Source organism: Chelonoidis abingdonii, chromosome 11 (genome assembly GCF_003597395.2).
Source record: "Chelonoidis abingdonii isolate Lonesome George chromosome 11, CheloAbing_2.0, whole genome shotgun sequence".
Taxonomy (NCBI): Eukaryota; Metazoa; Chordata; order Testudines; family Testudinidae; genus Chelonoidis; species Chelonoidis abingdonii.
The window spans coordinates 23,392,127-23,406,171 of record NC_133779.1 but is presented as its reverse complement, the minus strand read 5'-3'; the positions used below and the strand labels follow the sequence as shown (position 1 = coordinate 23,406,171).

Genomic DNA, 14,045 nt, shown 5'->3' with positions numbered 1-14,045 from the left:
CAGCCACTGCCCAGAGCCCCCCAACACCCACCCTGACAGCCCCTGCCCAGAGCCCCCAGCCCCCAGCCAGAGAGCTACCACCCAGAGCCCCCCAGGCACCCCCACTACCTCCCCAGTGCCTGCCCAGTGTCCCCCAGCCCCTCTCTGCCATCAGCCCCTAGCCCCTCCCCCCTTGATCCCTTCCCATCTTCTCCAGCCCCCCCCGTATCCCCCTCACCCCGGTCACCTCAGCCCCGTCCATGACCACTTGTGTTGCAGACCCTGCAGAACCGGAAAGTGGAGAAGGCCGAGATCCTGGAGCTGGCCGTGCGCTACCTGCGGGACTGGAGTGCCCCCGCCGGGCGGGGTAGGGGACTGCAGGCGGGCGGGCACGTGTGTCTGTGTGTCTCATGTACAACATGACCCATCCCCTTGCCCCTGTGCGTGTGTGTCTGCCCCCCCATGCCTGGCACTGACCCTCCCTCCCTCTGTGTGTGTCTCTCTGCCCAACCCCCCCATGCCAGGCATTCACCCCCCCATGGTGTGTCTCTCGGTCCCCCCATGCCTGGCACTGACCCCCCCATGTGTGTCTCTCTGCCCCTCCCATGCCTGGCACTGACCCCCCCATGTGTGTCTCTCTGCCTAACCTCCCCACATGCCAGGCACTCACCCCCCCATGGTGTGTCTCTCTGTCCCCCCTCATGCCTGGCACTGACCCCCCATGTGTGTCTCTCTGCCCCCCCATGCCTGGCACTGACCCCCCCCATGTGTGTCTCTCTGCCTAACCTCCCCATGCCAGGCACTCACCCCCCCCCATGGTGTGTCTCTCTGTCCCCCCTCATGCCTGGTACTGAACCCCCCATGTGTGTCTCTCTGCCCCCACATGCCTGGCACTGATCCCCCCCTCCCCCAGTGTGTGTTACAGTCCCCCCTCCATGCCTGGCACTGATCCCTCTCCCCCAGTGCGTGTCACTGTTCCCCCCCCCATGCCAGGCAGTCACCCCCCCATGGTGTGTCTCTCTGTCCCCCCTCATGCCTGGCACTGACCCCCCATGGTGTGTCTCTCTGTCCCCCCTCATGCCTGGCACTGACCCCCCATGTGTGTCTCTCTGTCCCCCCTCATGGCCTGGCACTGACCCCTCCATGTGTGGTCTCTCTGCCCCATGCCTAGGCACTGAGTTCCCCTCTCCTCCCAGTGTTGTGTCACTGTCCCCCCCCCCAATGCCTGCACTGATTCTCCCTCTCGCCCCAGTGGTGTGTCACTGTCCCCCCCCCATGCCTGGCACTGACCCCCATCCCCCAGTGTGTGTCTCTGTCCCCCGCATGTATGGCACTGACCCGCCCTCCCCTGCTGCCCCCCCAGGAGCCGATCCGGCGGGGGAGGCCGACCCTCTGCAGCGCTGCTACCTGCTGGGCTTCCGGGAATGCCTGCTGCGGCTCTCCGCCTTCGTCCGCGACGCCCAGCCCTGCGTGCAGGGCCAGCTGCTCGACACCCTGCACCTCTATCTGGCCGCCAAGTGCCGCCAGGTGCCGCCGGAGCCCAGCCCGCCAGAGCCGGCCTGCAGGCTCCGGCCGGGCCTCCCTCCCCCACCCACCTGCCCGGTCTCCCCCAGCCCTTCCTCGCCCGCGCAGCCACGCCACCGACCCTTTCACCGCCCCGGGGCCCCGGAGACACACGCCACCGACCCTTTCACTGCCCCGGGGCCCCGGAAACACACGGATGAGGCAGCAGCTTCGAAAGGGGAGCCCCCGCAGCCGGCTGTCTGGAGACCCTGGCCCCAGGCCTAGCAAGGCAGACATTGTACAGAGCTCCGTGTATAGCACTCAGCCCTCCCTTCAGGCCGTGTATATAATGTAAAGTTTATCTATATTGCCCACTCCTTGCCGATCCTCTGCCCCCACAGGTCCCGTTTCCTGAGCCAGGAACACGTCTTTTCGGTAGAGCCAAGGGGGGGAATTTTTTTTCATCCGCAATGGCTTTTCCGGTGAAAAATGCAGATTGGGTGACACCGAAAAGGCTCGTGAATCTGCAGCGGTTTGACCAATATCTTTGGGAAAGGGGTGCGGTTTGTGGAGGGGGGGTTGGATCTGAAATGAGGCGTTTTGATTTGTCAGGGAGAGCCGACTTTTCGTTTGGAAATTCCCATTTTATTTGTTTAAAAATATCACCATTAATAGGGCGAAATGTTTAATTCTGATGGTTTTGAAATGAAAGCGTTTGATTCTTCATCGACAACTGACTTGTCAGTTGGAAAATTTCTTTGGATTTAAAAAAAAAATCCCCCCCACCGCTCAATTTTTAAATGGGAAGCGGAGAAATGGCCTTATTTAAACGAGAGCAAATTTGTTTATGGACCCTATCCCGGTAGTTGAAACCTGGCTGCCAGCAATTGGTGTGCGCGCAACAGGATGAACTCAACTTTTTTTGCCCTGATCAAGTCAAAGTAGACAGGAAGGAATTATCATTTTAGCTGTACAGTGGGTGAACTGTGGAAGCAACTTAGGCCTGCTCTACACTCAAACGTTAGGTCAACACAGCTCTGGAGCACTGGTGTAGACGCGGCAAGCTTGACGGAAGAATTCTTCCATCGATCTAGTTGCCATGGTAGGAAGTGTCTACACTACCACACTACAGTGGCATAGCGGCAGCGTTGTACCTGGGCCCCCATGGTGTAAACGTGCCAAGAAGGCCTTGGTAGACCCAGGAACTGAATGCAGATTTTCAGAGAACCTGTTATGTGAGGTGCCAGAGAAACAAGGAACAAAAAGACGCTTCTGCTAAAAGCCCATGAGTTTACCTAGTCCACATGCCCTGCCATCTGCACAATCCTAGGTTTACAGGCGAAGATTTGCAAAAGTAAGTCATGATCGCGGCTAACCAACCTTAACAGGACCAGGTTTTCAGAAGGCACTTTCTGATTTAGTTGGGGGGTTTGGTCCTGCTTTGAGCCGGGGGTTGGACCTGAGGTCCCTTCCAACTCTGAGATTCTAGGATTCTATTTCATGAGACTCTTTGGGTGGTGAATCAAGGTGGACACTCAAAACTCAAAATGAAGATGCCAAAAATCACCAGCTGCTTTTGAAAATCTCAAGCCTGGATTTTAAGGTGGTTCTGTCTGGAGCTGGTTCACTTTACGGATTTTTCTGTTAGCTGGCCAAACGCAAAGCTTGGGGCAAATAATAATTTGTTGAGTTGCCCGCCAACTGATTTAAAAAAAAATAAAAAAATTTCAGCAAACCGAAAGCAGAAATAAACCAACCCCCCCAAATTGTTTCAGGTCAACCGAAACTTTTTGTTTGACTTGGTTCATTTCGGAGCTTTAAAAAAAAACGCGTTATAACTGAATAGAAGAGAAGGGAAATGTGAAATGAAAAGTGGTTTTGAATGGAAATGTTTTGTTTTCACACTTTTTGAATCCCTGCCACCCCCCCAAACCGAAACAATTCATAAATTCAACACAAATTTGCCAAAATATTTCGGTTGACCCCAAGCTGCATTTTTTGGTGGAAAAAAGTGTCATCCGAAGAATTTCGCCTAGCCCAAATTCTGATTATGTAGCTCTATTCCCCGCTTCATGCTTGCCAACAAGTTCCAGTTCCTAGTATCCACAAAAAAACACCTTTAGCCTGGTATCCTTAAAGCTAAGCAATACCTCTTGGAAAGTCTTGATTTCTGTAGAGATCGCAATAATTTTTTTTACAGGTAAGTAGCAAAAGTGAGGCTTGAAATCTGGTTGGATTTGAACCCGCAATCTTTGAACGGCTTTTTTGTGTTCTAGACAGCTAATATACAAGCCATTGCACCACAGAGTCAGCTAGCTTGCTATTAAAGTTTCCTTTTAATGGATACAGGTCTTTGGTGTCTGCTGTGGTGTTTTTATATCAGACTCTATTAAAAGCTCTGTGTTTGATAAACTATAATCTTGAATTCCAACCGTGTGAACCACTTGCAAGTTGCGTGCTTTGTTGGGGGATGCCGAAACTTGACGGAAATTGTCATGTTCCAAGAGAAGAGGACTATTTCCCCCAAATATTCTCCCGTCCCTGCATGCAGGGAAAGGTGTGGAGGTGTATTTTTGTTCCATTGTGCGCATTTGTGTCTGATGTCTGTCTGTAATCCGGTAGCCAGAATTTCTGTTTTGTTAGAAATTCTGCAATTTCAGGAAGGAGGATTCATTCCAAATCGGAACACCGACAACGAATGGAAATTCCCCAGAACATGAAATGTTCAGGGAAAAATAAAACCCTTTTGGCCCAATCAGAATGTTTCATTCTGGTTTCACTGCTTCCGATATAGCCCTGGAAACGAAATTTAAAGTAGAAGTGCATTTTGAAACGCCAAGTCGCTTCAGAATGAAAAATCAAAACTTTTCCAGGCAGATGGTTGGCGACACGCCCCCTTCTGATTGTGTTGCCCACGCAAAAGGTCACTGAAGTGGACAAGTTCCCATGAAAAGTTCGTTTTTGATGAGCTGGCCAATTTTCCAGTGGCAAACTGGTAGGTTGACATTTTTCTGACTTGCTTTCTATGTGTCTGTGTCCTTTGGGTGTGTCCTTTGGTCCTTTGGGTGTGTCTCGGTATAGCTATATTTGAATTGTGTTTCTCTCTGTATATTTGTTTGTGTGTGCACCTCTCTATAGCTGTGTGTGTGTTTTTAACCCGCTCTGAGCCCGGTGTGGGAAAACATTGCTGTACTTGGAAAGTGCATCCCACTTCTCACACCAGCAGCGCTGAATTCTTGATGCTCATCTGACTTTACACAGGCTTCTAAGATTTGCTGGGCTCCTGCTTCACCCTGACAGCTCTGCCCAGTGAGATCAGCTCCTGGTCAAAGTCTCTTCAGGGACCCATGGACCTCAGCAGGTATCTGCAGTGATGCCCAGATGTACAGAGTTGGGTTTATTAGTCAGCTGGAATTGGGGAGTCCTTAAGTTAGAATGGAGGGGCCAAGCTTAAGACATCAAGTCAGCAAGCTGTCTCTTCATCAGTGCCAGGTGAGAGCCAGATCTTATCCCCCCTCCTCTCCGTTCTTGGCCCACCACTGTCCCTTCTTCACTGAGCTCACATCTTCCCATCCTTAGAAGTTAATTGATCTGTACTTGGGGTGCCCACTATCTGTCCAGATCCTCCACTGGTTAGTTACAGCCCATTTATTCACTCCAGCCTGTTCTGAGACCCCAACACCTCATGTCTCCTGGAAAAGCAAGTTCATGGGTAGCCAGCCCTAGGCGTAATCTACACTAGAAAATTAGGTGGCATAACTACGTTGCTCAGGGGGGTGAAAAAATTGAGCCTCCCTGGCAGTGGCGTAGTTAAGCTGACCTAAATCCCTGTGTAGAAAGCAATAGGAAATCTTCCCTAGGTGGGTTACCCAGGCAAATGCGCCGTTCTAATGTTTTAAGTGTAGACAACTCTTAATCAAATAAGTCCCTGGTAGGCCTAATGTTCACAAAAGCCCTATAGAAAAATCCCGCTTCAGAGTAAGGAGGATCCCTGAACTTTGTGAATGCTGGACTGGGTGAAGTTTTTCAGCTGAAACTTTGGGGGGGAGTGGGGGGTATGTGTGAAAAATATCACGAACTTGTGTCGATTTCACTCACTTGGTCATTTATGGGGCAAAGCAAAAGAACATTGGAAACAGTCGAAAAGAAACATCTGGACATTTTTAAATCAAAATGTTTCAGTTTTTCCCAGTGCGAGGGCTTTTTGATTGGCCAATTCCCTTTTCTTCCATTTTTTGCTCAAACACAAACAAAAAAAACTGTGGAAAAACATAAATGCTGAAAGTCAAAATGTTTCTTTGCAGGCTGAAAAAAGCATTTAGTCCATCCCAAATCAACTTGGGTTTTTGTTGCTTGGATTTGCCAGCAACGTAAAAAAAAATCGGTTTGACCTGAAACAAATTTTTTGACCCGAAACAATTTTTTTGCCTTTTTTCGGAATCAAAATAGCTGTTATTCACCGTTATTCAGCCATTATGTCCATCAGTATAGGAGCCATGAAAACTCTATGTGTGTGCCTGTGTGATTGTCCATGACTGTAGGAGCCATGAAAACTGTGTGTGTGTGTGTGTGTGTGTGTGTGTGTGTGTGTGTGATTGTCCATCACTGTAGGAACCATGAAAACTCTACATGTGTGTGTGTGTGGTTGTCCATCACTATAGGAGCCATGAAAACTCTACATGTGTGTGTGTGATTGTCCATCATGTAGTTTGTACAATTAATGCTTCATTTCCTAATAAAAATAACTGGTAAAAAGTTGACAGAAGTGAATCCCATTTTTTCCATGCCAACCTGTCTTTTCGGGGGCGGGGTGGGAAAAAGGCTGCGAAATTTCAGCCCCAAACGTGGTTTGTGAGGGTGTCATTGCGTGTCTGTGTTCACACGTGACGTGCATGCATTTGCACAGGCATGTTCCTGCATGTACATGCATGGTTTGGGTTTTTTTTAAAGGGGCTGTGGGGGGGCAAGATCTGAGATGGTTTGATTCACACTCCCCAGCCCCACTGCTGTTATATGGGTCACACGGGGCTTCCTGTCTGTTGGTGAGGCTACGCTAGGGGTCTACAAGCCCCCAGCCTCACGCGTGGCTGTCATGGGTCTCGTGGTCCTTGGCTCCCTGAGAGGACCCCTCCTTCAGCATGACACCCCCCCCTTGAAGGTTGCCCTCTCTCGCTGTGGTCCCCTGGGCCTCCACCCCTAGAGGGAGCAATGCTCCACTCCCATCTCTACCCTGCATCCTATATCATCTCCCCCAACAGCTCCCTGGCTGCTAGGTGAGGTCACACCCTGTCCTCTGCACCGACAAACCACCTCGCCCACCACCCTGTTAAACATGCAGCACAGGGGGAAACTGAGGCACACACAGTGCTCGCCCAAAACATTAAGCAAAGCCCCCCCTTGCTTTGTCACAGTGGCCCCCTCCCACCATGGCACCAAATGGAAACACTTTTTGGGGTGCCCCGGCGAGGCAGAGCTCAAGGCTCAGCGCCCCAGTCATCGCAGCAGCTGGGCCAAGCCAGAGCCACAGGTGCGTGTCATAGAAAGACCACGTGTGTCCCTGCCCTCACGGGGATGAGATCTGCAACTCAGTCCCCGGTGTGTGTGTGTGAGGTGGGGAGCTCCCGGACTCTCAGGGCCAGATTTGAGGCCAGCTGCTTTCGATAGCAGCGAGAGAGTGGGGGGGCCTGCCTGGCCCCCAATACAGCACAGACACTGGCTAACGACCTCTGCAAACGGACCCCTGGCTCAGATGCCCTCTGGGTACAGTCCCTGGGGTGCCAGCTCTCTCCCCCTCCCTCAATCTGTACCCAGCCCTCTGCCCGTCCATCCCCATACAGAGCCTTCGATCTATCCCTTCCACACCGTACACCCCATTTCCCTCCCGACCCCCACAGCCATAATCCTCCTATCTATCCCAACGCCCACCACCCACTTCCCAATTCACCCCCGCCTGCCCCATACACCCCATCTACCTCTTGATCCCCATCCCTCCCTCCCTCTGTCCAGCTGCCATCCCACACACCCCTCTGTCTAGCCATCTATCCCACGATAGACACATCACCTGTCTCTTCCCAGACACACCCCTCCACCACCAATCGATCCTGCTGTTCCTCTATAACCCCCTCTCGATTAGTCCATCAATCCCCAGCCACACCCCCATCTATGTACACCCCCATCTATCTATCTATCCCCATCCACCCCCTCATCTATCTATCCCCAGACACCCCCATCTATCCCCATCCACCCCCTCTATCTATCTATATATCCCCATCCATCTATCTATCTATCCCCATCCTCCCCCTCTATCTATCTATCTATGCCCCTCTATCTATCTGTATATCCCCATCCACCCTCTCTATCTATCTGTCTCCATCCACCCCCTCTATCTACCTATCCCCAGATACCCTCATCTATCTATCCATCCCCATCCATCTATCCACCCCCATCCACCTCTCTATCCCCATATGCCCATCTATCTATCTGTGTATCCCCATCCACCCCCTCTATCTATCTATCCCCATCCACCCCCCCATCTATCTATCCCAATACTCCCCTCTATTTATCTATCTACCTAGTCTCATACACCCCCCTCTATCTATCTCCATACCCCCATCAGCAGGTAGCTCTTTCTTACTCTCCTATATGTTACCAGTTCTCCTGTATGGACTCTCGGCTCAGAGATTGGTGGGGGCAATGAACGTTTTGTGTTGCTGTACCATTCAGGGTATCGGGGTAGGGGTACTAAGGGGGAAAGAAGACTGACTCTTCGCTGAAGACACTTTGCTCTACTGAGAGTTGACTTCAAGACTTCTAGTGAGAGTTGACTTCAAAGTCCAGCATGCTATAACCATTACACCACAGCAGCCTACAAGGATGAGGAAGCCCCAGTGGTATTGGGTTTTGGCACTAGGAACACTCTCCTGTACCATGAATACTGCTGCGGTTCAGGTTGCTCCATCTCCAAGGAGATCTGTTAGAACCGAGAAAGGCCCAGAGAACGGGGGTCGGCAACCTTTCAGCAGTGCTGTGCCGAGTCTTCATTGATTCACTCTGATTTAAGGCTTTGCGTGCCGGTCACACATATGAATGTTTTTAGAAGGTCTCTTTCAAAAGTCTATAATATAGAACTAAACTATTGTTGTATGTAAAGTAAATAAGGTTTTTAAAATGTTTAAGAAGCATCATTTAAAATGGAATTAAAATGCAGAGCCCCCCGTACCGGTGGCCAGGACCCGGGCAATGTGAGTGCCACTGAAAATCAGCTCGTGTGCCACCTTCGGCACCCGGGCCATAGGTTGCCTACCCTTGGCCCCTGTGATGGAGCCAGGGCAGATGGGAACAGCAGAGTAGTAGAAGGCAGATATACTGGCCACTGGATAAGCAGTTTTCTGTTCCCTGAGTGACCAGAGCAGGGGCTGCTCCAGGCTAATGAAAACACCTGACTCCAATGAACCTGCTAAGAGTCAGGTGAGGCAGTTAAGCACCTGCCTCTAATTAAGGCACCTCTGATGCTATAGAAGGGCTCACTCCAGTCAGGCTAAAGGGAGCCAGAGGAGAGGAAGTGTGTGTGAGGAGCTGAAAGCAAGAGGTGTGCAAGAAGCTGAGAGTGAGTAGGCATATTGCTGCAGGACTAAGGAGTACAAGCGTTATCAGACATCAGGAGGAAGGTCCGGTGGTGAGGACAAAGAAGGTGTTTGGAGGAGGCCATGGGGAAGTAGCCCAGGGAGTCGTAGCTGTCACACAACTGTACCAGGAGGCACTCTAGACAGCTGCAGTAAACAGGGCCCTGGGCTGGAATAGAGGGCGGGCCCGGGTTCCCCCCCAAACCTCCCAACTCCTGATCCAACACAGGAGTTGACCTGGCCTGTGGCTTCTACCAGAAGGGAAGGTCTCTGGGCTGTTTCCTGACCCACAAGGTGAATCTGTGGGACGAGCAAACCCGCCAATAAGCACAGGACCCACCAAGGTAGAGGAGGAACTTTTGTCACACCTAGAACAATGATTCAGAGCATGGAGCAGCTGTGTAAGGAGAGACTGGGACTCTTCATCTAAGAAAAGAGGCGACTGAGGTGGGACAGGCTAGAGGCCTAGGGGTGAAGAAAGTGAATAAGGAAATGTTACTTACGCCTTCCCGTAACACACAAGCCACGGATCACCCAATGAAATTACTAGACACCAGGTTTAAAACCATTTTTATTTGTTGTATATGTGTATTTCTTCACAGCCAACCTGTGGAACTCATTGCCAGAGGCTGTTGTGACGGCCAACAGTATAACAGAGTTCAAAAAAAGAACTAGATATGTTCCTGGAAGATGGGTCCATGGATGCCTATTAGCCAAGAGACACAGCCCCATGCTCTGGGTGTCCCTAAACCTCTGACTGCCCCAGCTGGCACAAATCCACAGGGTCTGGTCTAAGCCCCAGGCCCTTGGGAGTGACCCCTTTAGTGCATCAGGCTTTAAGGACCCGCAAAGGGAAACTGAGGCACAGACCGGCTTCACCAGAACACTACCAAAAATTCCCACTTCATCACATCAGGTTCGGTCCCGTCAGGGGTGTCACCAGGGCTTAATTTGTGCTGGGGCCAAGCCCCCGCTCCTCTTGGCTTGGCAGTTCACAGCCCCAGCACCTCTGGGCTCCTGGCTAGCGTTGCCTCCCTTACTTGTGCGCTGCTGCTGGAGGCGGCGCTGCCTTCAGATCTGGGTGCCTGGCCCACAGCCGTGGTTCTCCAGTGGTCATGGGCAAGAGGCGAGGAGTGTGGCTGGCCTGTGCGGGGAGGCAGTGAAAAGGAGCCTGGGGCAGTGCGTGAGGAGGCAGTGGTGCCATTTTCCCAGAGGCTGGTCCTGCTTGTGGCCCTCCGACCTGGCCACCTTATTCCAGCTGTGGTTGCACCCAGGCCACCGAGAGTCGTTTGATCGGATAAGTGCTTGGGGCACACGGTGTCTGAGCAGCACCCGCTGGGTAGTGCTTTGTTAAGATCATTTTCCTTTGTTGTCTTCAGTGCCAGGCTGAGGCCAACCCCTGGCCAAGCACCCCAGGGTGCATGGCACCCTGGCAGAGCAGTCATTACCCGCGCTCTGGAAAGGTGAATGGTCAGCTGGTTCCATGGTGTAATGGTTAGCACTCTGGACTCTGAATCCAGCGATCCGAGTTCAAATCTCGGTGGAACCTGGGTAAGGCAACTTTGGGTTTTCATCCTTGGTGCAAACTTTTCTTTGCATCTGACCAAGTGGGGACTTGCCCCCGAAAGCTCCTGTTCCAATAGATCTGTAAGTCTATAAGGTGCCACCGGACTCTTTGAAACTTTTCTTTGAGTGTTTTACTTCCAGGAGCCATTCTCCACCCTGCCTCCTGCTCCTGTCCGCTCTTCACTGCTCTCCTGTCTTTTCCTTTCCCTCTTTCTCTCATATGGGGCCTGCAACAATGGTGTCTCTGAGGGCCCTACATCCTTATGTGAGTGATAGATCAGAAACAGAGAGATAAGATAGGTGCAAAGAAAGAAAAGATAGATAGATAGATACAGCACCAGACAGATAGAAAGAAAGGAAGAGCTGTGATAGATTAGACATCATTAGAAAAAGATGGTTAGCTATGTAGATGGGTGGATAAATACCATCAGTAACTGACCGATGTAAGCTGTCGTGGAGTGTGGGGGAGTCCGGGCCCTGCACCCCTCTTCCTGGGGACTCACTGGGACTCTCAGCCAGCCAGTAAAACAGAAGGTTTATTAGATTGACAGGAACACAGTCCCAAACAGAGCTTGTAGGACCCCTCAGTCAAGCCCTTCTGGGGGGCAGGGAGCTTAGACCCCAGCCCTGGGGCTCCCTCTGTTTACCCAGCCAACTCCAAACTGAAACCCCCTCCAGCCTATCTAACCCCCAGGTTCCTCCTCCAGCCTTTGTCCATTTTCCCAGCTGTCACCTGGCCCCAAGCCCTCTCCTGGGCTCTCATGTTGCATGCTCAGGTATCTTCCCTCAAGGAGGGTCTCCCATCCCACACACAGTCCCAGTAAAACTCCCCTACAACAATCCCAGGTCAATACTCCCCACTCCCTGCTGCATCACATATGCCATCAGAGAGAAATAGATAGATAGAGGGGGTATATTGGGATAGATAGATAGAGGAGGTGTCTGGGGATGGATAGATAGATGGGGTGGATGGGGATAGATAGATAGATTAGATAGAGAGGGTGGATGAGGATGGATAGATGGATGGGGATAGATAGATAGTTGGGGGTGTATGGGGATAGATAGATAAGAGGAGATGTCTGGGGATAGATGGATGGATAGATAGAGGGGGTGTATGGGGATAGATATATAGTTGGGGGTGTCTGGGGATAGATAAATAAGAGGAGCTGTCTGGGGATGGATAGATAGATGGGGTGTCTGGGGGTGTCTGGGGATGGATAGATAGAGGAGGTATCTGGGGACAGATAAAATACTATCATAAATAGAAAGAAAGAAGTGTTAGATTATATGCTGATAGATATAATAGACTTTAGAAAAGGGTGGCTGATTGGTAGATCCCATAGAAATAGAGAGCTAGACGCCATCAGAGAGAGACAGAAAATGAAGAGAGAAGAAGGATGCTGATAGAGTAGATGCCATTAGAAAAGGAGAGATTGGTTGGTAGATTAGAAACCGCCAGAACTATATAGAGCTAAGGCAGGAAAGGAGGGGAAGACATAAATGATATGCTGATAGAATAGGTGGCATTATTAGAAAGAGATGGTCAGATACATAGATTGATAGCCACTGTCAGAAATACGGATCTGCCACCAGAGAGAGGGGGAAATTGATAGAACAGGTCAGAGGCTTCCTCAGGAATTGAAATGGGGGGTGGGTGTTTGAATTTATGAGGGGGGGTGTCGGCTGGTGAGGGTGAAGGGGGGCTGTATGGCACCATAGTAAAAACTGAAAAATGTTTTAAGACCATTTTATTAGATTTAACTCATGTTTTGAAATCATCACACAAATTAAAGTTGGCTACTCAAGCCTTCTATGAAGCACGACATTGACATCCTTCTTGGGTTCTTGTATATATTATAATATAGTATATTCATATATATTCTATATGTATATCTGTATAATAGATATAGAATGGTTTGCATTAGAATAATTTGACGTTTCTTTTCAATAATGCCAAAACATTAGAAAAGAAAAGAAAATTTGGACTGGAAGAGGCCCCAGGAGGTCATCTAGTCCAACCCCTTTACTCAGACAATAAGAACAACAACATTTCATTCCCTCCCTCCGCGCAGTCAAGTGATTTGAAACCCAACCCCAGCCAAAATCTGTCACTTGGGCAACACAGCTCTGTTTGCTGGAAACCCAGGGAGATTAGGTGTGAGTGTAAATACAATCTGGTCCTGAAGCCTTTCGCCCCCAGCCCCAGCTCATCACTGGCTGTCAGGGAGAGCTCATTCAGCCTTCGCTTACAAATCATCATTTGAAATTATTAGGTTGGCCAACATCGCGGAAACGAATGCACTGACATTGTCGTAAAAACAGCTGTATAAGGAAGCTAGTCTATGTTCATAGTTTTGCAGACACGCCTATATGATCATACACTGTATCTGCTTTTAAAGTGTGTATTAACTTTTCAGTTTCAGTTCAGATTTCCAAACAGTCACTAAATTGGCATGTAACTAGTTCACAAAACTTGGGGGTGGGGGATGTTGGGGAAATTTGTAGGGGGGGGACAGATGCCATTAGAAAAGGCGACACAAGGGGAGGAACTGGCTAGATTAGCTGTGGCCAGGGAAGGAAGGCGGGGCTGGCTGGGGAAGCAGAAAGCCCCCCGGGATGGAGGTGGGGGTAATAGGAGCCTATATAAGAAAAAGACCCCCAAAATCAGGACTGTCCCTATAAAATTGGGACATCTGGTCACCCTACCCCCAGGTCTCTAGCCGGGCTGGACAGACAAGGGAGGTGCGGGGGGGGGCTAGATGAAGCACCCCTGCTTGTTCAGACACACACTGTGTAAAGAGACCCCAAGGGCTTGGGGGTGGGGGGATCCCCAGCAGGAACAGCTGATCAGTGAATCCCCAGGGGCTGTGAAACAGGCGGTGTGATGCATCACTCGCCTGCTGGTGCACAAACAGTAGAGAGCCCGGATAGCTCAGTCGGTAGAGCATCAGACTTTTAATCTGAGGGTCCAGGGTTCAAGTCCCTGTTCGGGCGGGTCTCAGTTTTGGCAAACGAGTCAACCGCGGCATTTTGAGAGGTTTAGAAACAGCCGCTTAGTTCCTAAAAATGGCTGCGAGTCCCAGGGACTGATCGCAGGGGTGTGTGTGTGTGAGTGTGAGTCCTGCGGACTGGTCACGGGTGTGTGTGAAGTGGCTGCTTGCCCCAGGGACTGGTCACAACGCGTGTGTGTGTGTATGTGTATAATGCTTGCTTTCCCCTGTAGCTGGTCACAAGATGCGTGTGTGTGTGTGTGTGTGTGTGAAGTGGCTGCTTTCCCTTGTGACTGGTCACAACGCGTGTGTGTGTGTATGTGTATAATGCTTGCTTTCCCCTGTAGCTGGTCACAAGATGCGTGTGTGTGTGTGTGTGTGTGTG

General features: G+C 50.7%; 1 protein-coding gene and 2 non-coding genes across 3 annotated transcripts in view; all 3 read left to right on the top strand.

Moving 5' to 3' along the window:
- Window positions 1–14,045, top strand: part of PER1 (period circadian regulator 1) — a 370,577-nt gene that overhangs the window by 92,387 nt on the left and 264,145 nt on the right. The window lies entirely within an intron of this gene.
- Window positions 10,582–10,653, top strand: TRNAQ-CUG (transfer RNA glutamine (anticodon CUG)). The gene has a single exon. It is a non-coding gene; the product is annotated as a tRNA-Gln (tRNA).
- On the top strand, window positions 13,592–13,664 carry TRNAK-UUU (transfer RNA lysine (anticodon UUU)). Its single transcript has one exon. It is a non-coding gene; the product is annotated as a tRNA-Lys (tRNA).